This window comes from Amblyomma mixtum, chromosome 2 (genome assembly GCF_055824585.1).
Source record: "Amblyomma mixtum isolate Tamu chromosome 2, ASM5582458v1, whole genome shotgun sequence".
Lineage (NCBI taxonomy): Eukaryota > Metazoa > Arthropoda > Arachnida > Ixodida > Ixodidae > Amblyomma > Amblyomma mixtum.
The window spans coordinates 265,565,524-265,592,037 of record NC_143013.1 but is presented as its reverse complement, the minus strand read 5'-3'; the positions used below and the strand labels follow the sequence as shown (position 1 = coordinate 265,592,037).

General features: G+C 51.8%; 1 protein-coding gene across 13 annotated transcripts in view; it reads right to left on the bottom strand.

The window, feature by feature from the left end:
* The window catches only part of LOC149363870 (uncharacterized), a 234,178-nt gene that overhangs the window by 57,774 nt on the left and 149,890 nt on the right, over positions 1 to 26,514 (bottom strand). For all 13 annotated transcript variants that reach the window (XM_089573838.1, XM_089573836.1, XM_089573844.1 and 10 more), the window contains one exon: positions 2,415 to 2,604. The gene's annotated coding sequence lies outside the window, so the exon portion shown is untranslated. The remainder of the gene's footprint in view (positions 1 to 2,414; positions 2,605 to 26,514) is intronic.

Here is a 26,514-nt window from a genome sequence, read left to right as displayed (position 1 = left end):
TTTCCCTGCTCTCATATACCACCCCTGAAGACTTTTCTCATTGGCGGCCGACCCACTACAATTTCTCATAAATAATTATTAATTGCAATACTACTACCCGGACAAGCGACGCATGCCTACGGCGTGAGCCATTAGCATCGAACTGATTCCCCGAAGAACTGCGAATGGCTGAGGCGGATTCTCGTCTAGAGGAGTGCGTTGGGGGTCGTGCGCGTATTCCAGCCCCAATACAACTCAAGCACGAAGCGGCTTTTCCCCGTCAAAGGGCCCCCTTCCAGCCAATGGCGTCGGCCGATTCTCATGACCCTGATAACGTGACAATGCAGGTAGGGGCAGTTTAAAGGGGATAAGCCCCCTACCTCGGTAGTCGGGTATAGTCCTCTCCTTGCATTGTCAGGCTAGCAGGGTCACATGAGCAGGTCGCCGCCATTAGCTGGAAGGGTGTCCTTTGATAAGGAAAAGCCGCACCGTTCTTGAGTAGTATCGGACTATAGTAATATTGAGTTGAGAGGTCAATCTGACCTAACCTGTTCTCACCGGAAACTTCTTTCTGGGCACACTGCGTGACTTCCGGTACGTGCTTAAGTGTGTGACGAATCATTTCCTGCTAGGTTACTTACACTGAAGACACACGAAGTACGTTCAATATTAAACGGGGAGTTATGCGAACTTACGGACTCGTAACGCCAATGTGCCATTAAAAAAAGTGCCGCCGGTAACTGTCCCCTCCATCCATGCTTATTTGGTAGTTCGTGTCATTCTTGGACAAAAATTTTCAATATTTTAAAATTGTAAGGCACTGTTATAGAAGTATTATTGAAGGTAATGGTACATTCTTCCGATGTGTAGCAAAATCTTTCTTTTAAATTTATTTCCCATCGCTCGCATCAAGCAGTTAAAAACTGCCATAGAAAACTCGCTTTGCTTTTGACGATAGCAAAAACGCTCATAGCAATGCAAGCCTGATGAGAAAAAAGTTCAAGAAATGTAGTAGTAGTAGCAGTAGTTGTAGTAGTAGTAGCAGTAGTAGTAGTAGTAAGGAATGCCCCCTCCAGTAGTGACCCAGGATCCGCCCCTGACAATATACCCAGCTTCCCCACCCAACAGAGAAATGAAACCCGTGACCTGGATGTCAACGGGACGTCGACAGGACTAGGCACGAGCGCAAGCAGGCCCGCTGATCGCGCCTCGATGGCCGCAGCTAAGGAGCTCTCTCCGGTGGAGAGCTGGCGGGCAGGCTGAGTCACGCGCCCACAGCCGCCGTTCGTTACGTAGCTATGGAAACCCCTCTCCGCGTTCTCTCTCGCCCTCTCGCCTTATCCACGCCGCCCGGCGGCGCTGGCGTCGCAAACAGGGCAAAGGGAGCAGGGCACTCGCACGGGGGGCGCCCTAACCCTCCTCCGTTGCGAACCGCGCGGGTGTCCTGTGCAGTAACTTGTTCAGCCGGTCGATGCTGGTGGTCGTAGCAGCAGATTTATTGTCAACCACTAGCTACTCAAACCCAGGAAAGTAAAGGAAAATTTGTGACGTGTTCTTAAATGAATTTTTGTGTGGTTATGTTTATTTTCTGTTTTTCTCAGTTCCCGCCGTCCCGACATCTTAACGCACTTTCCTGTAGTTCCAACGTGTACTTAATGCCAAAACTATCCCGGCGTCTTCCGAGATATTTCATTATTGTTTAAGATAGCATGCAAAATATCAACAAGTAGAATGCGTATGACGCCACCTGTCGGCACAGAGCCCACGACTCTTTGCAAGTCGCGCGCGTGCTTATGCGAACGCCAGCCGTTCTCTATGTTTCAAGAAACCTTCCCTCAACGCCCCTCCCCCCCACCTTTCCTTTCCCCCTCGGCCAGCGAAGCGCTGTTCTGCGCGCAGTCGAACACGGAAACGTGCATGCTCACCGCTGTCGCTTGAAAAGGCCACAGTGATGACGTAACACGACGGGACTAATCAAGGAGAGGGAGTCTCTCGCGAACGACAGCAGACTAACGCTAAATACTATACACGCTGCCTTGGAACGGATTGGGCGTTTCGGCACCGCTTGCTCGCAGCGACCAACCCGCTCTATCCACGGAGCGTCGGCAGCTCTAACCTCGAATTATTCGTAAATTCGTATTCGAAAATTCACATTCCAAATATTCGGGGGGAGCTGAGCGTGGTTACATTCGGGACGAGGTTGGCTGGTAAACCACGCAGTTCGAAATCGCGTATTCCCTGCAACAGCCGTAACCACGGAGATCTATCTGCTAAGCACGAAAAAAAGGTCAAACGCATAAAAAAAAAAGAGAAGGTAGCACAACACTCAGAAACTGCGCGGTGGTGGTGATGGAGCCTGAAAAGAAGGCGCTGTATGCCGGCAACGGCGGCGGCCTGCGTATAAATAGGGCGGCGGTGCCGACCAAACCACTCACCAGGCAGTTCGCTCATAATCCCGGCGGGGTTCCTCGGTGGGGGCGAAAGAGGGAGGTCTTCCCTCGCTTTCTTTCTTTTTCTCTCGTTTCTTCTTTGTTTCTGTCGGCTTTCGAAGCGTCGCAGAACTCGGGGTCGAGCAGCGGGGCGTGCACGGGGGCCCGGGCGGTGCTCGCAGTTGGCGGGATATCCCTGGGAGAGAACGAGGAGGAGAAGAACGGGGCAGTCAGTGATTGGTCCGCGCCGCGCGTGACGCACCTCCTCCCCCCAACACACGCGACGTTATGCACACGTCATCGCGAGAAAGCAGCGCAGATGAGAGAAAAAAAGAAGAAAGAAAACAGGGCGCAGGGGCACGAACACGAGAGTGAGAAAGAAGAAGTGGTAAGGATTAAAAAAGAAAACGAAAGGTGATGCCCAGGTATACAGGGCCCACCTACAGGGTCCGGCCTGTTATAAAAAAGGTCGACAAGCAATACTATAAATATGTCCAGCCTCTCCCTGGGCAGCCTCTTCTGCTGCAATTAGGCCAAACATTCCAGTCGGCGATCCAGAGCAAGTTTACTTGCTCCTGGAATATGATTGTGTACGCCCGTGTACTGTGCGATGTCGGTGCGCGTTAAAGAACCCCAGGTGGTCGAAATTTCCGGAGCCCTTCACTGCGGCGTCCCTCATAGCCTGAGTCGCTTTGGGACGTTAAACCCCGTAAAATCAAACCTGTTCTGCTTACTCCGCGGCAACTCTTCCCATGTGCTCGCACGTCACACGAGCGACCCCGCGCAGGTTGCACAGAAACAAAACGTGCAGAATTACGTAACGTCTTCGCAGTGCCCAAAATGTTTACGCGAAAAAAAAACGGGAATTACAACCGCTGACGAAGTCAAAAGAGTGAGACGTTTCGGAACCCGCCCTATTTCTATTCTGATTTGGTGAGTGACTGCTTGCAAGTGGCAACCGTAGCCGTGTATAGCTTTGTTTCCCGAAAAACTCCTTTGCACGACTTTCCGCGAAACGTGCCAAGCTCTGGAAAACCGCATCCTCAACCCCATCCGTAATCTTGGCACCTGAAGTAGAGGGTTTAACAAAAACCCTTCAGGTCGGGAACTGACGCGAAGGTGAAGGCGAAACACAGACCACCAAGGAAATTTTCTTGACGTCCCGAAACGTCAAAAAGATTTCTTCAGTGGTCTGTGTTTCGCCTGCACCTCATATCTTTGCATCTATTCGCGAGGGAAACGGAAAACAAAGACAAAGAAAACTGGATGAAAAGAAAAACCTGCTGACACGTGACCGCAATGGGATAGTCACGCAATACACGAAAGGGGAAAGCGAAGTCGCACAAGAAATCAGGCTGCTGCCGTCGCCGTAACACGCTTCCGTTTGCACGCAACATAGGGAGCAAGGCACTCGTACACCCAGACAAGCAGACGAGCAAGCCACCTTATCTCGTGGAAAGCGGCAGCCCCCTTATCTCCTTGCTTATCTCTTCACAGAGGCAAATAGTGCCAAGTGGCCCTCACTCGAAATTTTTCGGAACGCTGGGGCATGCGTAAAAACACCACGATAAATAGCCCAGCCATGACAATAAGCGTCGTATTGTGGGCAGCACAGTTGGCAAAAAAAAAAAAAAAAAACGCCCGAAGCTGCAGTTCGCGGCTGTTAAAAGATAAGAGGATAAAAAAAAAATTGCCTCCCCCAGCTTGTTGCTACACATTTCTATAGCGGGTGACGCCACAAAGTCTGAAGTATTCAAGCGCACCGTTTATCGAAACCTTCCCGATTTTCCACTTCGCAGACGTTTCAGTTTCGTCGAAGGTCGCAATTTCCCGACTTATCTTTGGCTCCCGACGCGGAAGTGAGAACACACTCAGGAACTGCAGACGACGACTGCTCAGCCAGTTCAAAGCGCATTTTGCAAGGTCAATTGAAATAGGTCGCGAAGCCGGAGCCTGAATGCGGTCCAGAACCAAGTGCTAGCGACATCAAATTAGCGGTGGAACTAAAGCGCCAAAATGAAATGAGTGGACAAACACGACTAGAAGGGGAAAATAATTAGGACATATTTTGTGTTTCAAAAGCATTCGAAAACAATTGCAGTGATTCCTTTTTAAAATGTTTTAGTTGTGTGCATTTTGTTAGAAAGTATAGCGCTTGCTTTGTAAAAATTTTTATGACAGCGTTCGCTCAGAGCAGCCGCAATGGCAGCGGGACGATGCCAAGGTTGACGGTGCTCTGATGTCATACCCTTGTCATATCTTTTGACCATTCTGCTAGCCCTACTTTTTCCTCGTTGCTTGTTGCTCGAGTTCTTGGTGTGCATCGTTCGTGTACAGTTTCCGCCTTTCCCTTTTGCCAGCGCTTCTGTGTAGTTTCGTTCGGTTGGGTGCGGTTCTGTCGCTTTTGCCCCAAAAGGGCATCCTCTGTGGCCATGGGGCCCCCGTACGCAAAAAAGAGGTGTGCGGTTGCACGATGTGCGAGCGATAACCTGTCTGGCGGCGTCACATTTCATCGCTTCAGCGCTACACCTGTGACATTCAGCGCGACACCTGAGGCGAGGACGAAGGAAAAAGGCACAACGAGAACTGACTACATAAAAATAGCGTTGGTGGTCGGCACTCGTCGTGTCTTCTTTCTTCGTTCTCGTGTCGGGTGTCGCGCTGAAGCGTCGCGGCGTTCAGCAGTTTATTTTTCCCGCCAAGCAGCACGTGACGCTGACGTCACAAATATGACGTCACTAAAACACGTGACTTAAACGTCGCGTTTTTGTTTTAATTATGACGTCACTTTTTAGTTGTCCACGCATTTCGAAGACGGCGCAGGCTGCGCACCATGAGCCGCCATGTTTTGAACGTATAGGCTTCTATGTAGCCTACGCTACCATAGTACATCTACCTTGCATTTTGTTCAGCGAAACCGACGCGGGAGCCAGCCGTCTTTCCATGTTGCGCGAACAGCCTGGGAGGCGCCTTGGCGCCCGCTTCAGTGTCACTGTACCGATAGCCCGCACACGACAGTCATAAACTGCGCTCAGGTACCACGGCGCCGCGTTAGATCACAGGGACGCAGACACGCGCACGCGTTTTTATAGACTGACCGCATTTAGTTTTCCTTGACACCATTGCGAGTCGCGTACAGTCGTCAAAAGTTTAGAGCCCAGGGGGTTCACTTCTAAGCTTTATATTGGGACTCCAGGAGCATTCGTGGAAGTACTACCTATTGCAGGAGGCAGTAGCAGAAATCTTCTCACGTTCAGGAAATTTGGAGCGGCGACACAGTGTGGCTCGAAAGAAAACCCCCTGGGCTCCAAACTTTTGACAAAGGCTGTACTTGGCTAACCCTGCAGGTTCCCTTCGCACGGTGCGCTCCGTGCAAAAATTGCTGCACGTAAACGTCAAGAGCCGTAACCAGCGTAAGATGAGGTACCAATTAGCAGTCGGCAGTTTCTCACGACGTACCGGTTCATAAGCCGTGTCGCAGCAACAAACTGACCGCCGGCGACTAATATAGCCTGTCAGCAGTTCTCCTAGCTGCCCATAGGTGGCGCGAGAATCTGTAAATTGCAGAGCTTTGTTTTGGTTGCGCCTCCGTGTTGTTCTGAGCATCCTCGTCATACAACAGGTCCGCAGGGCAGCGCAAGTCAATGGAGCCCTGGAATGAGGACCGAACCCATAACCCAAGCAGGGATTCGACCCCGTGGCCTCGTGCTCAGTAATAGAACGGCTACGGACAGGTGCTTGACGTTAGCATTGGAGACCCATAGTTAAACTCGACAGTAAGGTAACACGGAGTCAGTTGATGTCATGATCTTGCGCACTTCTAGACGCCAGGCGATATTTCATGTTTTGATTAAGATAAACAGTTCTGATTGCAGCCGCCGCAGTGGTTCAGTGGTTATAATGCTCGGCTGCTGAACCGAAAGACGCGTGTTCGATCCCGACCACGACGGCCGCAGAGCACGGCGGTCGCATTTCGATGGAAGGAATTAGCGCCAGAAGCCCGTGTACTGTGCGATGCCAGTGCAAGTAAAAAAAACCCATGTGGTATCAGTTATCCGAAGCAGCCCAAAACAAATGAGCACAGTCTTGGTCGCCCGATGTTCACTAGGGATCAAGTTCACCACGCAGCTAAATGAGGAAAACATTGAAGACGACACAATACCGCGGCGCGTTGCAAAAAAAGAAAAAAGACGCAGACTAGAACAGCAAAAGTAATAAAGAATAACGGTTAGGAAACGCAGCTCTGCTCACAGCTCGTCCGCTCCGCCGCGGCACGCCGCGCGCGCGAGGCGGCTGAGAGCTGCGGAAACCCTGCCCGGGCGCCGTGCAGCGCGTTCCGAGAAGGCAAGGCCCAGGGAGCAGCGCGCGCAAAAGTGGCAAAAGCTTCACGACGGGAAGGGGGAAGAAACAGGCGGAGAGGGCGGCGAAGGCGCCCCGAAGGAAGGGGCGGAGCAGCACAGTTGGCTGTCGGGCCGCTAGTTGAACGTCTCAGAAATCATGTCTGTCGTTCCTGGTCGAAGAGGTGCATGGGGGAAAGAAAGAATGAAAAAGACGAATGCCGGGAGAGGGGGGCAGGAGGGGGGAGGCAACCTCTGGTCCTCTGGTATCCGCCACCACAGATCTCAGAAACGGCCATCGGAGGCAGAACGAATGTTGCTGTCAGCCTCCCTTCCTTTTCAGACGTGTTCAGAGAGCTACAGCGCGCTTCCTGGGACGCCGTGCGCTGAAGCCTGCAAGTCGTAGGTGGCGGCAAGTGCCGCTGACGCCCTCTACGAACTCCCGCTACACGGACACAGGAAGAGAGAGAGAGGCCCGAGGGTCGTTGTTCTGTCAACCACTACTCGCTGAGAGATAGGGTAGCCAAGAGAACAAACAAGGGGGGAAAGGACTCCTCTCAGCTGCCCCAATGCTATGAGCAGCCGTCAGATGCAGCTTCTTCAGCTGTGCAGCCAAGATTCGCCGCGAAATTCGTCTCGGTAGTCACGCCCACATGTGTTCCTTTTAGAGCGCAGCTCTTTGGCGTCCGTTCCTGGGTTTCGCGTCGTCGTCGGCGTCGGCCTCGTAACCAGCTCCGCCCCCAATGTCACGCTTTTCAATTGGTCGAAATGCTCGTGACGTCACAGTGCGCGAATTTCAAATGGGGCCAATTGTACTTTGGCTAGTAACCATGCAACCAATCAAAGGGATCGTATAGTGATGCTGCAACTAAGTTGGACTGAGTTTAGTTAATTGCTTAATTAATCAATTAGCCTAATTAATATAGAGGAGAATGAAGAGGTCAGAAGAAAAGAAAAGAAAGACGCGCGCCGCAGCGACAACAGCGTCCGCGGAAGGAGACGCTGCTGGAAAAAACACATAAGTACGAAGCCGCGTTCCCTCCACCACCACGCACTTCCCCACTCAGTAAGACGTTGCTCGTTTCATATACGTTGTGTCGAACATCCTAGATAGTTCCAACAATTGACAGGTTAATGACAGAACACGATGGATAGAAATACAATAATATAAATATGAAATAGCCTAATTAACCTTTCTAGTTAGACCGCATAAATCAATAAAACCGAGAACGAAATTGGTCGAGTTGGGGAATCGAACCAGGGTCTCCGGAGTGCGATACGAGCACGCTAGCCACTCCGTAATGCCAGCTGAATGGTTTGGAATGAACAAAGGCGCGTCTAGCTAATACGGCGTCTTCGTTCACCCACATCTTCCACCTTTCCCTTACGGCGAGGTGCAGGTGTCCACCCAGATATGCGAGAGAGATACATTTCCTTTCCTCAAAAAATAAATTTACCGTCCAGCAAGGCGTACAGCCGAATTGGCGATGGCGTTCTGTGGACTCCCTGGCAGCGTTGCAAGACGCTGTCGCGTTCCACTCTTACAGGCGAAGCTTAACATGTTAACCACACATCAGTAACACACGCAGACAGCCAATGGACGCGTCATTCGCTGGCAGCACTTGATTCATCATTCACAACCACATTCTTAACGTACGCTCCCTTGCCGCACATGCCAAGGACGTACACCACGATCACATTCTGCGCCATTCCTCTGTACTTTGCTTTGCTGAAACCTGGATGGATCCCGAAGAGCCTCTCGAAATCATAGATTTCCTATACTGCTGTGGTGCTCGCAGAGACCACAACAGAGCGGCGGGAGTCGCTATCTATTTGTGCATAGGTCTCTCTGCAATACCAGTCGAAATGTTTGGCACGTCACATGAAGTTGGCGAACTGTGCGCCGCAAAGTTGCCCAACGGCTTGCTGGTAGTAGCTGCCTACTTCGCCCCTACCGCACTCACGAAAGACGTCGTGCACTTCCTGCAACTCTCATTAACCGTCCATCGATCCACACCGATGTTAGTAGTGGGGGACTTTAATGTTGACATAAAGACAAACAGCAATTTCCTAACACTTATGCGGGAGAACATCCCGTTCCTCTCGCTCGTAACGCGTCCCACGGCTGTGACAACCTCGCGAGGCACTTGTATAGATCTCGTCTTTGAGCATCAAGCATTGGTGTGCCAATTCGAACATATATCACTCTATTTCTCCGACCACAAAGCTTCCTTCATGACTGTCAAGAACTGTTAGTGGAGTCTTCCTTAAAGGAATACGTGTGAAAAATAAAAAAAGATTCTGTGATAGCGCATACATGTGTTGCTCGATTTCTTTGCCTCAATCTATCGAAAAGGTGAAACAGCTTATTTGCTGCGCTCAAATTTCGCATTAGGAAGTAACGTAATCGTCGGTAATTTTTTGAGCCCCTCCTCAGCAGCAGTGCGCGTCGGACTCACTTCCAGAATTCTTCCGGCATGCCTTCAGGCCACCGCCGATCCAACCTTGGACCGTGCCGCCCCCAAACGGGGCTGCTGGGGTGCCGTACGCCTCCTAGGCGAGCCCCGCGTCCCCAGCTGCTGTGGGGTTTTCCTCCCGAGCTCTAGTGCATTCTACCGCTCGCTGAGGGACCACCGCCTCTTCTACCATGTCCTCTGATCCCGACAACGAAGGTTGGCGCCCCGCACAACGCGGACGGAAACCGGCGTCTACCTCGACCAACAACGAGCCTCCTTCAATCAACCGTGCTGACTATCAACGGCACCTCCCACCAAGTGTCCAAATGCGAGGCCAGCCCGGCTGACTCCTGCAAGAGAGAAGTGCACGACGCCAACACGCACCTCCCACCAAGTGTCCAATGACGAGGCCAGCACAGATGACGCCTGCGAGAGAGTAGTGCCCGATGCCAACACGCCTCAGCACCAACTTGTGACGAACATGGAGGCCCCGGGTTTACTGATTCTTTTTGCGCGTGTGATAGGGCATGATTTGCTGCAATGGCTGTATGTCGCCTCTTACTGAACAGTTTTAGCCACTGTACGTTACTATACGTTCGAGGGAACCCCGTCTCTAAACTTGCGCCTCAAAAAAAGAGGTAATTTCTTGTACGCAGTTCAAGCTGAAACACAAAGCGCACTAATAAAAAAAAAAAGAGTAAAATCACGATGCGTCCGGTTCCACTGAAGTGTATCCACGCTCTCGGCGCGAGGTGAACCCGGGGTGTTGGAACTTGAACCCATATCGCATCGACAGGAACCAACGCTTGCGGCACAGAGGTTGAAATCTCGCCAGCGGTGGTCGCAGGAAGCCCGAGATTAAGGGCCAAGCCACGAAATTAAATTTAAAAAAAGAAGCAAGACTCAGAAGAACACCAACTAAAGTTTCACGCAGAAAAATGGCAGAGGGGCCCCCGACCCACAACTACCGTAGTGGGCCGGGCAAGAATTCATTTCATTTTCCGCGCAGTCATCCATCCATCCGTTCATTCATTTAAGGCGTCCCCTCTCGCACATATATGAAAGAGGAGGAGGTGGAGGACACAGTGGAGAAACAGGCTCACGCACTACAGAGCACGCCGACGGGGCTTGCGAAAGCTCTGCTTGTACGCAGGCATGCGCGTGCGTGCGTGCGTGCGTGAGACAAATACTCTTCGCATACGCGCGTAGACGCAAAGAGCAGGATAGAAAGGTAAAAATAACCGAATAAAAACCCTCCGGGGGAGAAAAAAAAGCGGAGAAGACGGAGAAGGGTGAGAAAAGAAAGCAAGAAATAAACGCGATAGAGAACCACGCGTGACATTGATGACGACAGCAGCAGCAGTAGCAGCAGCAACAACGGCGCGGATCTTCGTCGGTGTATCTCTTGTGTACAGCATTGCATTATAAAGTCCGCGCAGCAAAAAAAAAAAAAAAGCAACAGTCAAGAAGAAGCGAAGAAAGAGCAATGGGCTGAGGCAGCAGGGAAGAGAAGGGAAGATAGAGAGAAAGAACGGAAGGAGACGGGCTTAGGTTTGACACTGCACACAGCGAGGGCCCGGCCTTTCGCGCTTGATCAGAGCCAGCCGGGGCAGAGTAGGGGAAGGGGGCTGGGGGAGGGAGCTCCTAGAGCAGACAGGGGCCTCTTTCTCTCTCCCTCCCGAGTAGACGCTCTCTCTTCTCGCGGCGCGTGGGGAAAGGAGGAAGGGGGGAGGATGCCTCAGAGAAGCTGCAAGTGCGCGGTGATGGATGGCTACAAAATGACGACGGAAGCAGCTTCCCACACGTGCGGGGCGCGACGGCGGCGAAGCCACCGCGGCTGCTTCGCGACATTACACTTGCCCTCTGGCACACGCTACCCCCCCCCCCCCCCCCCCCCCTTCCCTACAGCGTTTTTCATTCTACGCGGCGATAGTCAGCTCGGAAACACATACAAACAAAGTACGGGGAAACAGGCTCTAGTAGGAAGCGGTGACAAAAAAAGATAAACCGAAACTCCACGAAGTCAACAACAAACAGTTTCGTATTGGAGGAGGGAAAAAAAAGAGTGGCTAGGAGCACGAGAATGACAGAGAAAACACTACGACACAGGCTGAGGGAAAAGAATAAACCGGCGCTTGAAGCCGGTGCTGCAACAATGACACCGACAAGAATGCAGCCGTGCAGAGTCACCGAGGGTATACGTTTGACGTCGCCGCTGCCACCCCTGTTTTATTTCTATATGAACACTTCTTTTTCCTTTCTTTTGCAGAGGAAGGGGCGGAGGGGTCCCCTGTGGTGCGCGCTTGCCGTTGTCGGCTTCGGCGACAGGGCGATAACTGAAGGCATTTCGTTGTCGCCTGGCGAAAACGTACGCAGCAGAGACAGCGCTCGCATTCTACTAGCACGCGCTCCCGCCCTGAGTGGAGAACGGCCATAGTTAAGTTTCGTGTCTGCGTCCCAAACATGGTGTGTGTACACGGAAAGGCAAGTTCTTCAAGACAACGCCCCAAACTCGCCACGCAGGCGCTCGGTCGGGGTTCTCCGGTCTTTCCTTTGAGTGCCATTCCAGCACGTCAATTCAGGACGGCGAGACTAGAGCGTACTGGTGACAACCTTGTTCGGCTGGAAGACCCCCATTTGTCAATGTTAAACAATAGAAGTCGCTGAAATTTATTGAAAGAGGGAAACGTGGGCTGTCTTAAATTCGCGTGCCATGAATGCGGTACATTCGCTCCAGGAGTCTACCATGCTAGCGGCAACAAGATAACGCAATGTGGCGATACCATCCGCTCAGGCCCGACTTTCGTAGCAATTTGACGCATAAAATTCCTAAACCGCGAGTTCTGCCCTCATTATTACCACCATGGTTCAAGCTCTACCAGAACATGCCTAGACTTATACAGTCGTCTCCGACAGCAGACTGCCTGTAAAGACTGTGTAGACCTCTAGTATGTGGGCACTAAGCTGGCTGGTATATGTCTGCCTGAAACAAGACTTCAATGCCTAGAAGCTGTATGTGGATGACATCGTGGCGCAGACTGCCGGAAATGCAACATTTCGTGCCGAAAAATAGAGCCTGCGGAACAAAACGGCGTAGTTTCTATCGCCCTAAAGCGCGAACCTCAACGTAGACTCTCTGGTCTGTGTTTCCAAGTAGCTAGCGTGTTTCACAGCGCGAATGACCGTCGCCTCATGGGCATCCGCCGCACGACGTGCAGGAAGCGTGATTTTCCAAAGTTCCGTCGAAGGCAGCCTTTCTATCGACAGTCTTATTACACAAGGCAGCGTAACGCTTCCTAATAGCTTCGTATACAGCTTCTAGATCACTGAATGCAGGTCGCCTGCTCGGGTTATTCGCGCGTGCAATGTTGAAGAACGATCTTCTAAACTTTTTGTCCTCACACGACCTCACCACACGAAACGGTTCTTCTACAAGTCGCGCGCACAGATGCCCACAGAAGTTTTATGAGCACGGAAGACATGAAAAAGCTTGAGGCACATGGAGTTCAACGTCTCGAATCTGTACATGGGCTACGAGAGACGCCGCATAGTGAAGGGATCAGGGTTAATTGCGACCATTCGAGGTTCTTTAACGTGCACCGACATCGAACAGCACAATGGCGTCTTGAGTGTTTCGCCTCCGTCGAAAATGTGCCCGCCGCGGTCGTGATTCGATTCCACAACCTTTGTCTCAGAATCTGAATGCCAAAACAACTGAGCCACCGCGGCGTTGGTAATCAGCGGGTTTTGAGAAAAAAATCAGACGAAAAAGCTGATTTTTCGTCCTGGAAACTCGGCCTGACATTCGGGGCTTACACTCTAAACACAAACCAGTAAAAATGGGTTGGTTCCTAGCAGAATTTGCTAGGAACCCATTGCTGTTTCGTGTATTCTCCGGTGCTTCCTTGATGTGCTTGTTTTTTAGAACTGTATAAACTCTTGTGTTGCCTCCCTGTCAATAATTAGGATTGTAGACTCGTCAAGCTGACCAAGGGCAGCTTTTTTCTACGATTCCTCCATCTGTAGTGCTAGATGGGAAATAAACTTTGATTTGATTTGATTTCACTCCTACATAGGCGTATTCGTGTTTAGAGTGCAGGGGTGTACTGCGCTGAGAGTGTATGCGGAAACACAGAGCGCATACTAGGTGCTTATCATCGTCATCAGCCTGACTACGCCCACTACAGGAAGGCCTTTGCCATATCTCTGCAATTAACCCTGTCCTGTGCCAGCTGCGGCCACCCTATCCGCTCAAACTTCTTGATCTCATCCGTCCATCTAACTTCTCCATTCGGTTTTTTCGTGAACACCTGCGCCACCTCTCACGGCTACAGAAAACCAGTGACGGCTGAGTGAACAAGCCGTTATACTGCACTGCAGGCTCCGTACAAATATCCACCTTAGCACTGCGTGTGAGCGGACTGAGCACTAATGACCACGTTATAATAGCGCGCTCGTAAGCGAGCCTATGAGGTGTATAATAAACGCGGCGGCCAAAGTGGGCTGCCGTGCCAACCTGAAGTGGGGCAGAAGAACGCGCCGCTCCTCTCTCCAATTTAGCACTGCCAATAATAAACTACTCGCAAACGCAGTGCACGAGTTCGCCATCTTTTATTCCGCGCCAGCCGTGCCTCTTTCTCCTCGCTACGTCCGCCGGTCCCGTTAGAAGATATCATCGGGGCTCACTAAATCGGACTGCTTAGTATTCCAGCACACCGCACACGTCCGCCCCGGGGCGCAGCATGCAGTCTGAGCCGCTCACCGCCAGACGGCGCTGCACGCGTCGAATACCCGATTCTGGCGCGATTGCGGGCGGACGATGTAGCTGCCGATTTCGGGTACAGATAACCAACCGCACCGAGTGGAGGACGAACCAGGGGCGATCTAACCGCAAACGACGGCCGCGGACGCCCGCCATCCCAAGGCCAGTCTCTAGTGCACCCCAGACGACGAAGACGACAACAGACAAAGGAAGGGGGGAAGGAGTGAGTTGGAAGGTTTGAGGAAAGAAGTGCAGGCAGCAAAGAGACCGCGGCCGAAACTGGGCTTGATTAAAAACGATACCATTATGACAGGCGGGATACGACCAAGCTGAGAGAGGGGTAGTTTGGAGCACACGGATGAGTACAGTGAGGACGATTCGGCGCGAGCCCCGCAAAACGAGGCTTACAGCCGCCGCTGCGACCGTAGCTATCCTATCGCGGTCGTGCGTTGTACGCGCGCGCGTCCTATCCAATATAGAGCAAACTGCGGCGCGCGCACATGTGGCCAAACCGTCCTCGCCGCCGAGCCTTCCAGCACGCAGCCTGCTCTCTACCGTGCCTGTCTTCTTCCTGGCGGCGGCCACGATGAATAGTCCGCCTGCCCCTTGACGAGGGCTTAGCCTATCAGTGGCCGCGCACGTGCTCGGAGTGCCGATGGCCCGGCATGCCTGCCTCGCCGGATCGCCTTCTTCGCTTCGCCGAGGCGAGCGGGGTACCGAAAGCGGCAGGAAGGGGGGGGGGGGGGGGGGGGGGGGGGGGGGGGGGAGCTTTGCGGTGTGTGCTGCGGTGGTGGGTGCGGAAGCCAATCATCGGTAATGCTTCCGTCTCCCCAGGCGTTCGTGGAACGCTCGGAAAAGAAACGGTGTTTCAGTTTGCTCCGGATGAAGACGACTAGGGAACGGGGGCCGGCGCTGCGTTTGGCACTAAACAGCGTACCGTTGATGGCGCCAGTTGAGAGGATATACCGCAAGATGCCTGCAGGTAGGGCAGGGCAAAAACATTAAATGTAATTTCAGGACGTAGTAAAGCGCATTAGCTAGACGACAAGACGAAACAAGAATGAGCAGGACACGCGACGAGCTGGAACATTCATCTGGCTTTATTCGCGGTCCGGGCCAGTAAATATTAAAGAAGGAAGCGCAGTACGAATTCCCGTAAACAAAGCCCATTCAGGATACGTCAATTCCGTCCTAACGAGCGCCACAGACGTATCGCTGACACACTCAGTTCCTTTCTTTTTTTTTTTTTTACACGCAAGCTTTCAACACATCTCGGTGCCTTTCACACCAAGAAGCTTTGTCTCGTGCTACCGTGGCTCACACCTTTTTGCCCTTTGTTCCCCAGAGCGATCACTGATGCAGCGTTCCCTCTGGAATATGTAGGCCTTCCCGCAGGTGAACGAAACTTCATAAACGACCCTGATGCAGCGAATCACAAACTCTTCAGCATGTTTCTTTCTAACATCCGTTCTTTCATTCGCTGCGCGAGATGCACAATCGAAGTTGGGCGAGCTTTTGAAGAAAGCGTCGTTCCTCTCATATTTGTGTTTGTCCTGCGAATGCGCTATGCAACTTCCTGAAACTATGAACCATGTATATACCCCGTCCGCAAGTTCAATTGAGCCCTTGAATGTAACGTCTTATCGCCAATTCAAAGTCGTCGACAACGGTACTGATTCACACAGAGTAAAAAGATCCCCTGTTCCGTAAGCGTGCCTATATAGACACCTGTTCGCCGGTACTCTCGAGCATGGCTGGAGCCCAAACTGAAGGGCCTATAGAAGCCATTCGCAACACACTGAGACACGCTTTTATGTTATCAGTAACACATAACCACGCTCCTTTGTGAGACAGGCGCAAGAAAAATATAACATCTCTCCGAGTCCGGAGCACTGAATCGAACTTCCTCTACCTCTTGCACCAAAGGCACGTGCTTCTATAGCTGGGTTCAGCTTTCGGCAAGCAAGAGCAGCAAGTTCGGCGCACTACTGTGTGGCGGCGAGCCGGGCCGGGGTTTTTTTTCTTTTCGCACAAAGTAATCTAACGAGAAACCGTGCAAAAAAAATCAACAAACAAACAAACAAGGAGTCGGTCGGTTGCAGGTCGCAACTGGCGTGGGCCGCGAGCTCCATGCGACCGCAATCACCACCAAAAGGCAGCGGCTGGAAGAGCGTGTCCTACGTGCCACAACAGCCACCTCCATGTGAAAAGAGATGGCACTTCCGCTCCAGCGCCGCACATACATCCGAGTTTCTCCAAAGTCAGCGCGATATACAGCAGGCTGGGAGATAAACAACGAGGGACGCGGAGCGGAGAGCTTCCCCTCCCCATCTCTACTGCTGTCGCTAGCGCAGGGAGGCGCGGATAAGCGCAGAATATATGTATACACACGGGACTGCGCAGCAAAAGAGAGGTGAAGAGACAAGAGAGCTCCAGAGGACCAGCAGAGTCCAGCGAAGCGGCCGCGGAGCGTCGTCCCGTAATCTTTTCGCCGGTTTATTTTCGGCGCCGCCGCTCTCCTCCGGCAGCGGAGCGGGCGCGTGATGAGGAAGAGGCGGCGGCGGGGTTCGTTTAGTCCACTTCACGCATGGGGAGGCCCGGATAACACTCCTTTAATTGGTTTATAATTACGAGAACAATCGAAAATGAGGGACGCCCCCCCCCCCCCCCTCTCTCCCGCAGCGCGTCTTAGCCCTCCTCTCCTCCTTCCCGCTTTAGACCTCGCCCCACTATTCGTCCCCCTCTCCCCTCCCTCTCCCTCCCTCCTTTTCTGTCTCTGCCTTTGTGCGATCCCTCCTCTTTCTTGTATAACTGCACTGGGGGCCTGTTTTCCCACTGCGGACTTCCTGGTGCACTGTATAGTGCGGCGGATGAGAGACAACGAAGCTCTCGCCAAGCCTGCCCGCCTCGTTCCTTAAGCATGCCCTCCTCTCCCCCCTCCCGCCCTCCCCTTCCACTCCCCGGCATGTTTTTGCTTCTGTCTTTCAAATGTTTGCTCCCAGACAGTTTACAGAGCGCCGAGCGCAGGCGCCCGACGAGCTATTTGCGCCGCGCCATTGTTAGGAAAGAAAGTCGTCCAGCTCCTTCTCCGCTTCTGCCGGTTCGTCGTCGTCCGTCCCCTTATCATCCCGGGATTAATTCGTAACGCAAGGCTACCCATCGGGGTCTCTCCGAGCTCCAGCAACCCGCTCTGATTGCGCGCTACGGAGAACGCGCTCGAGGAGCGGCAAGGCTGGCGTGGCGGTTGGCTGTTGGATCGAGCGAGACCTACGCAGTCACGTGCGCAGGTCCTGAGGCTGACAGATGCGTTACTCTGGGCGCAAAGTCGCAAGGTCCCAGTCACGTATGGCTGCCATTAAGTCCAATGTATGCACTTGAAAGTATAGCACTGCAAAGCGTCATAGTGGAATACACGTTGACTAGAGCCTCGCAGTACGTCCTATCAAGAAATAGTAATCATCATCATCATCAGTCCAACTGCGCCCACTGCAGGACAAAGGCCCGACCCTGCGGCCACAGCAGTGTGGAGGCGCGTTACTATACAGTCACGAGCGATATGAAATGAAACAGTCGGCCCCTAGCCGAAGTCCGAACTTTATTTCTACTTTCGCATAGAACATGGTTGGTTGGTTTGGTTAATGGGGTTTAACGTCCCAAAGTTCGCATAGAACTAGAGCAGGCGTTAAACTACTCAGGCGCTCAGATGAAAACGAACTTCGCAACAACCACATACTATAGGTTCCTTACTAATGAAGTTCTCGCTAACTGCATGCTAATAAGGTGCATTTACATTTCGTGTTGCTCCGTTCGTTGCAGCTCCCGCAGCTGCCAACAATATAGGCTCTGGTTGATCTAGTCTCTCTCAGCTGAAGCTAAGACTATATGCGTTGCGCTATGCAAACTTAAAACAGCACCTGGAACACACATTCCTATCTGAAATAACATCATGCTGAGTGCACCGGAACACTTGTTATTCTCGGCTATTGCTAATATAAGCTCAGATGAACAAACGCAACTAGTGTCTTCATCTTCTTTTTTGACCCAGCAGGCGGCGTCAACCTGCGTACTGGGCACGCTTCTCAAAAGATCCACGTTAAACTAGACTCGTTTCTCTCAACTTGAAGACCACGCCACCTTCAGCCACGAAACGCTAGGTGTCGCTATTTGACAGTCTTTTATTTTTTACTTCCCATCTCCGCCCTTCGTGGGCAGAAGCAGCACAATATGCGACTTGAAGTTCCACGCCCCTCATTGTGTGTGCACTAAGGATGCAATGCATTTTCCTCCTGTTTTTCGAAGCCAAGCGGCAAACGGCTAGGCATCTAAAACGCAGGGTTAATTGCAATGCATGAAGGAAAAAAAGCGGAGTCCCTTAAACTTCCCGAAAGGAAAATGGCTGCCACAACAGTGAAGAAACATCTCAGAAATGAATCTAAGCCAAACCCAATGCCATGGATTCCATTTTGTTCGGATGTAAAGAGGTCGCGCGCGTATGCTGCCTGAAGAGCAAGAAAAATTCCCCCGAGTTTCTGCTCGTGCTTTATAGTAATCAAAATTTAAAGTCCGTGCAGATATTCTGCCGGGAGTTACCGAAACGGACATTTACTTTCCTTCGCCCATTTTTTAGCTGCGCGTAAAAAATGTAATTGTAATACTTCGTTTTTAACGCGCATGATCTTCCAGGACTCAATAACTACAAATTATTCGGCACACGGAACCCTATCCTCCCTCGAAATAGAAAGAAAGAAAAGAAAGAAAGAAAGAAAGAAGAAAAGAAAAAGAAAGAAAGAAAGAAAGAAAGAAAGAAAGAAAGAAAGAAAGAAAGAAAGAAAGAAAGAAAGAAAGAAAGAAAGAAAGAAAGAAAGAAAGAAAGAACGAGAGAAAGAAAGATGTGTGTGGAATTTGAAAGGGAGTTCCCTTCAATATCAGCTAACACCATAAGATACAAACAGTCGACATTCAACAAGATTTAAAAAGAAAAACGGCAAAAGGTACAGGAAGTAAAGAAGCCACACGGCCCGGGCCAGAGACACGCGATAAGAATTTCTACTCGTTACGCCATCACGAAAATGGCCGCGGAGATCAAAAGGAACGCGATACGCATAATCGCATTGCGGTAACAAGATGATGGTTCCTCTTTCGCAAAAAAAAAAAAAAGAGGTACACGAAGACAATAAAAAAAATGAATTAAAGGCACGCAGGGAAACATGACTCCATCCACACAGGCGGCAGGCACGTGCTTGCATATACACCTCTAGATGGACGCACCGACGGGGGAGGAGGACGAGAAGGTTTCAACAAAGTATGCGTCCACGTACCGAGCTTAGAGACAACGCTGACCCTATACTCCCACACAGAAACAGTAACTCGCGCAACTCGAAAGAAAAAAAACATCAACACAAAGGCAGGAACAAAGGACGAAGAATGACACAGGACCGCTACTCTGTTTCATTTTTGTTTTCCACTTTCATTTATTCCTGTTCGAGGTTAGGATCTCTACCCCCAGCGAATTTGCATAATAAAAGACCGCTCACGCCCCTGCCTCCTCCCCCTACCCCGTGCGCCCCACGGAGCAAAAACCGATGACCCGTCACTCTTATTTCTCCCTTCAATTCCCCCCCCCCCCCCCCCCCCCACCTCCTCCACCCCTCACACTCCTTCCAGACGCGCTCGGCTCAAAATGTCTTTTTATCTACTTGTCCCCTTTGTTTTTCTTCTTTTCTTCCGCGCAGACAGTCCCTCTCGAGACTTCACCGTAAGAGTATTTCTTTGCGCGATGTTTCCGGATAGTAAAAGCAAAAAAGGCGCACATAAAAAAAGACAAAAAGAAACACAGCGAGCAAGCCGAGGCTGCGTGCATGGTCAGCCTTATAATACGTGCTTCTGAGTTACACGTCCCACAACTTGAGTTCCGTCCCCCGACCAGTGCCCCAAGTTTCGTAGGTCCCCTAGATCCTTGTTTCTTCCTCCAACGTGCCGCTTCGCTCTCCCGTGTTTCTTTTTTTCCCCAATAACGGGGAAAAAAACGAGAGAAAAGGAAAGAGACAGTAAGGGGACGAATAACCAACCTTCGTGTGTCAAGTAATTGATATTCTGGGTGCTGGATAAGGTTCATTGTCTCTATCGATTGTGCTCGGGGTACCTATAGCTGTGACTGCGTCAGGGAAACTTGCGTGGTCGTAGTAGTAGTAGTAGTAGTAGTAGTAGTAGTAGTAGTAGTAGTAGTAGTAGTAGTAGTAGTAGTATGCACCCTGGCCAATCCCCCGCCGTGGGTATGTGCCATTAAGCCTGAGGACATTATCATCATCAGTAGCAGTCATAATAGTAGTAGCAGCAGTCGTAATGGCTGCAGTAGTCACAGTAGTAGCATGCCACCCGTAACAAACTACTCAATGTACTAGTCCCTAGTCAGTGACCACGAGATTCCCTAGCCTATAAAAATCAAGCACGTGCATCAACTGACCAATGAGAACGTCCCATTTGAGGTCACGTGATCAAGGGATGCAGTACTATGCAGTTCCGGATGAGTGCCGAACGAGACAGGGAAAAATTCCGGGAGATTTCTTTTTACTTGGCACGGACTTAATATTTGGTAACGATTGTGTTTTGTCAGTTCTTGTGCCGTTATCTATGTTCGGCGCTGTAGAAGTAAATTTGGCACAGGGCAGTGCGCAGGCGCGTCTGCTCAGAAACCTCCATGAGGTTTTCAGAGCTCAAAGCCTACACATGCCTTTTGGTTCCCGTCTCGAACCCAAATGCCTCCAAAACCGCCTTGCTCTAAGTCCTTCCATACCGCATTCCAGGCCCGCTGCAAAGATCTGAAAAGGACGCCATATGTGATACGGGTAAAGAAAAAAAAAAGGAGAAAAGAGAAAACTCCCAAACCCGGTCCTGGGCGCCGGCTATAATCCCTATACAGACAGCCCGTTTGACCGCGCCAAGGCGTCATTTATCACCCCATTATCGTCCTCTTGCCTCAAGTCGGCCACCACGAAAACGGCATAACCAAAACTCGCTCGAAAAACCAGACCCGCGGAGGATCCGCTCCTCGGGCGGAGCGTCACGAACGCAAGCCCAAGACAGCCAAGAGACAAAAAAAAATCAAAGAAAAACGAAAGGGCGAGGAAGGTGGGGATAAAGAAAAACGAAAACCACACCCGCACAAGCACACAAAAAAAGGAGCACGCACGGCGTCATGCGGGAGCGCCAATGCAAGCAGCGAGAAGTGAGGCGGCGATCGGCTAACGCGATATGGCCAGACACGCGAACCAGTACGCACGCAGCGGCGCATGAACAGCAAGACCTGTCGTCTCCCCCCCCCCCCCCCTCCCCCCCTTCCCAACAACACGCTTAACGTACGTGTTACTAAGTTACGCTTCATCTGCCTTCGCATGGGCGCCGGCTTGAAACAACCGGGGGCTGTGCGCTGCTGAAACCTGCATATATAGCTGCGGAGCGCAATTAACAGATGCAAGACGACAACACGTTTTTCTTTCTTAATTTCGTCTGCAACCTAGATTATTGGGACGCCGTCTTTCCTTCCTTTTCTTCCTCCTTTTTCTTCCAATATTTAGAAGCCGCAGGCATAAACTGCGTCGGAATTATTAATCGCACCGGGTGCGGCGTTCGATGCTGACGCTAGCAGAGCGACTGCTCGCGCCTCTGGCAAGACTTGTTTATGTAGGCTATAAACAAGGCCGGCGGGGTAAACAGCAAAATAGAGTGTTCAGTTCGGTCTGTGCCGTGCACCGGCCCAAGCGAGGGGAACAAGAGAAACAAAAAGTAAAAGAGAAAGAAATACAAATCCCAAAACTAAAGAGATAAAAGTGGCGACCGCGTCTACGTCCTATCTCACGTCACCCGGAGGTATACACTATATATGTCTATTTACTGACCTACTATCTGTATGAAGCGATCACAGCAGCGCATGATATATACAGGAGATGCAGTGTATAGATTAGGGATAAGTTAGCCGTGCGGCTCAGACAGGACATGTTTATTTGGGTCACTGCCAACGCAGTCAACAAAATGTCGGCCGCGCAAACGAGGTGTAGAGTATAAGTGAACCGAATGCAAAGCTCAGTGGAGCCGGAGGCAAACATACCCCCCCCCCCCCCCCCCCCCCCCCCCCCCGTAGGGATAAATGGATGCGGCGTCGTAGCGCCATCTTTTAGAGAGCAATAAAATACGGCGATCGAGTTATCTGAGCGAAACGGTTCTCCGCCTGATATAGGTCATACCGAAGGATGATGCCTCCGCAGAAGAAGAGCCTAGCGCAGTAACGATAATCACATGATAATTACGCCGCCCGTTTTTTTTTTTAATCTGTTTTGCTTCGTCATCCGCGAGCCTAGTCCGCTCACAGCTATAAGTCTTCGAAAGCGACACACTAAATAAAGCAAGCTGCGGAGAGGAGGAGGAGGAAGAAGGGGGAGGATTACCTGCGCGATGTGCACGTTTGGTCGGGTCGGGAGGAGAACGTGTGTGCACAGGGATAGATGGCTGCAGTGCACCTCGCGCGCGTTGCAGCCAGCGAGGGACCGTTACTTTGTGCGCTCGCACGAATGAGCAACCTTGTGGCAAATCTAATCTGGCGCCGGCCCGCGCGGCGCGAGCGTGACAAAGTGCGGCGTGCACCCCTAATTAAACGCAATAGCCGCCGGCCTAAGTATATAGGCAGGAGACGTGGGCGCGGAGGGCGTCGCTCGCTCGTGCTGGTTACGGGCTCAAGGGGGACCGAGCACGCAAGAGCCCGCACACGGGCGAGGACGACGTGTGTCGTTTCGTGTGCACTGCGAGGCGAAAACAGCGCTGGCGAAACGTGTACAGACGGGGACAAAAGTCTCCAAACCACGTGTTCCTCAAACGAAGCTTATACATAGCTCTACAATCAGACAGCGGCTGGAGACCGCACTTGTGGAGATGAAAGACCAAAAATTTAACTTTTACCTCCACAAGTGTGGTCACCAGCCGCCGACTAACAGCAGAGCTATCGGTTTCGTTAGAGGAACGCGTGGTCCGGAGACTTTTGTCCCCGGCTGTACAAGCCAGGGGCGAACGCGAAGACGGAGGTTTGAGCAGTGCGCGTTCTCTCAGACAGTATATGCACTGACCAGAGGAGCAGAAAAGGCGTCAAAAGCAGTCCTTTGTTCTTAGCTTGAGGCTTCATTTAAATCTACGCTTCTAGTTGCGCATTTAGACACCGCTAAGTAGGCACGCGAAAAAATATTAAAAAAGGTGCGTGTCGGGCACTTCACCTCGGCGCGCTTGGCTGTGACACCGACAGTGTAAAAGACAACGACAGATGACCAGCCAGCAGCCATCGCGGACAGACGCTGCGACACTTGGATCTGTTTGCTTAGGAGCAAATGTAAACACACAGCGAGTCCGAAATAGTAGGCCCCTCGTCGTCCGGAGTTGCGCGCACGGTGTGTGGCCTCGGAAGCAGGTTGTTCATTGCTTCGGCAGTGGCCACAACCGACCCCCTACAGGTTGCTAACCACACAAACCACACAAGTGAGGAGAAAACTGTCGGTGACCCGTGGGGCGCCAAACATTGAATTTCCCGAATTTCTTGCATAGAACCTAACCTAAAGAGGCTAACCAACAAAACAAATACCCACAAATTTCAGTGAAGAATTAAGTTTAGCGCATTAAGTCTAATCATAAAGTGGAAAGAACTGGTCTAAAATGCACCGCTGTACTCGCGGGGCTGTGTCGCTGCCGCCGGTGGCGCTCCAGTAGGACGCTGTATAGCCCAGGTTTTGCAAATAGACGCAACAAGCAACCCGGTGCATGGCGCTCATATACACCGCGATCGCGCACGCCTCACTTACTACCAGCGGCCAGAGTAAGCCTGCAACCAAGCGTGCCTCAATCACTAGTCTGGCGACAGTAGAGATCGAAAAAGGAGGCGGACGATGGAGAGACCGGGTTGAAACCGCGGGCTCGTCGCGCTTCCCAGAGTTCGCTGCACCATGACGGGCAAAAGTTTTCTCCCATACATCTCGCACTCGCGTAAGAAAAAAAAAATAAGAAGCGCAAGAGCGAGAGACAGCGAGGAGTATATATAGGAAGAAAGCACAAAGAGCGAGGAATATAAGCCGGCGAGGAGGGCGGCGTCGTGCGTCGCTGCCGGCGCGCCAAAGCGGGCGTGGCGGCGTAGGGAACCTCCACGCGTCTATGCGAGCCGAGGGTGACGCGGGCACGGGCCGTTGGCACCGCCGCCAGTGCCCGACGCGAGCCACTGCTTCTCCAGTGCGGAACGGTCAGCCGGCCAAGCGAGAACGGGCCACGCTCGGGGGGAGAGGGCGGCTGAGGGGGAAGAGAACTGTTCGCACCGTTATATACGTTGTATATACGGGTATGGGACCTAGCGGAGCTCATTAGAGGCGGCGTCCGGCCGACGCGGAGGAGGCAGTCGTCCAATTACTCAGACGAACAGCGTATACTGTGCGGTGCAGCAATCCATCTATATGCCTGTGGGTAGCAGAGAGCGCGAGAGGTTGGGTTGTCTGTGGATCAAAGGAGGCGAAATTTGGCAGTAGCCACAGTGGCTCTCGTCTGTGTGACCTGCACATACAGGTTCAGCTAAGAAAAAGAAAGAAAATAACATCTGGTTTGCTTTTGAAACATAGACATGGTGGCGCGCTCACTTACAGCATCATTAAAAAACACAGTGTATTGATAGGGTGAGTACTGTGTACCTTATAGAAATTCAGAGCTTGAGGAGTGAAGGATTTGTGACGGGCGCCTTAAAATCGCCCCGCTACCTGGCTGCAAAAGCAAAGCAGGCCGTGTAGCTTGTGGACCTGAGGATTGCGAGCAAGCGCCCTCTCCGAAAGAGGATACCTAAAACCTCGCTAAGCAGGCTCAGGCAAAGTGGTTTCGGGCCAATGAGAGCACAAGGCGGAACAAGTTCGCTGACGAGACTTCTGGTACACAAATGTATATAGCGGAAATCGCCTTACGGGGGATACATACGCCCTTTATGGCATTTGCACGCAACCAAAGTAATTTTCGTCACCTGTTGTATGTTAGTAAGCAGCTTGCCAGAGAGAACTGAAGAACAGAGCCACGCACGGGTTGCAGGAGCGGGGCTCCAGCGCACATGCGCTGAACAAAAATGCCCCTCGGGTTACTGTCCTGCGCATGATCACTAGCGCCCTGCTTTTCCCTTATCCCCCTAATCGATAGATCCACCTATTCTAAATCTCCCTACAGTGTGCTCCAAGGGCCAATGGTGCTACTCGCAACGCGTTCTGCGCCGACGCTGTCGTTGTAAGCAAACATAAGTCTTGCGTACTGAATGCATGGGTAGGACCAAAAATATTACCTTCGGGACATTTTAATTGTTAAGGATGCATTACAAGCCACGCGGTACGTATCAGAGAGAACCCCCCCCCCCCCCTCCTCGGGCTCTAAACTTTTTAGAAAGAGGGCTATACATCAACATTCTCCGCTTTTGTAAATTCCCCAAAGCTCGGTGATTGATTCGCACTGGTTTCATGAGCTTCTCTTCGTACGCTCTAGGCGCTCGCGTCACAGAGACGAGGACACAAAAGAATGGCCAAAGCTGCAGCAGACCGCACCACTGGCAGCAGCAACGATGACAGCTAGGCGTCGCTGGCGTCGCGTCTCGTGCACGCCGTCACCGCGGGCGTCAAAAAACAAGCGCAGTACAAGAACAGCAAGTTCACCAACAGAAAGAACCCGTTCGAGGAACAGCGGCGCCACTGCCGCCCTGATTACGGCAGTTGCCCCCAGGGGGCGCTGTCGTCGCTCGAAGCATGCCACCGGAGATTCCCCGGGAACAGGAAGGCGCATAGGGTTATATCAGGGGATGGGGGTGATACGGGCCTGTCCCTTATATATCGCCAGACCCGAACCGGCTTCGAATATTGCAGAGCCTCTCTCCCCACCTCTCTCCCCCCATGCCCTTCTCTCGAACCTCGACCCTTCTTCACTGCATTTTCCCAGCCTGCCCCAGCGCCTCCTCTAACGCATATAAAGCCACGGTCTTCGTTGCAGTGATGCGAGTGTTCAGCAGAGAACAGTTCACTTGCGGTTCGCTTTGGGGCAGCCTTCACGATGCTCTTACGCTTCTTAGTGGAAGCCTGCCTCATAAGAACGCACACGGAATACAGATCGCACGAGAACTCTCCGCAAAGAGACAGTTAAGCCTGGGTCGCTAGCTAAGCAACAAAAACGATAGCACAGTGTTGTACCGAATCAAATACACGGCACGCAACTCGTGAGAATAACGCAGGCGCCTCATTACTAGTTTCTAATCTGATTTTCTCCCATCCACAAAATCGCTTATGTCTCCTGCCGTAAGAAATGTCATGTTTTGGTGCGACGACAACAAAAGAACAACCATAGACAATGCTTCTCTTCTGGCTTAGGTGTCTTTTTAGGCAGCCAAGTTAACGGTTGGGCGTATGAGATTAAGTTTGCGGGGATACGGCTGGCAAAACACAGGGTTAATTGGAGAGACATGGGGAGGCCTTGCTCCTGGAGTGGGCGCAGTCAGGCTGATTCTGATGCTGATG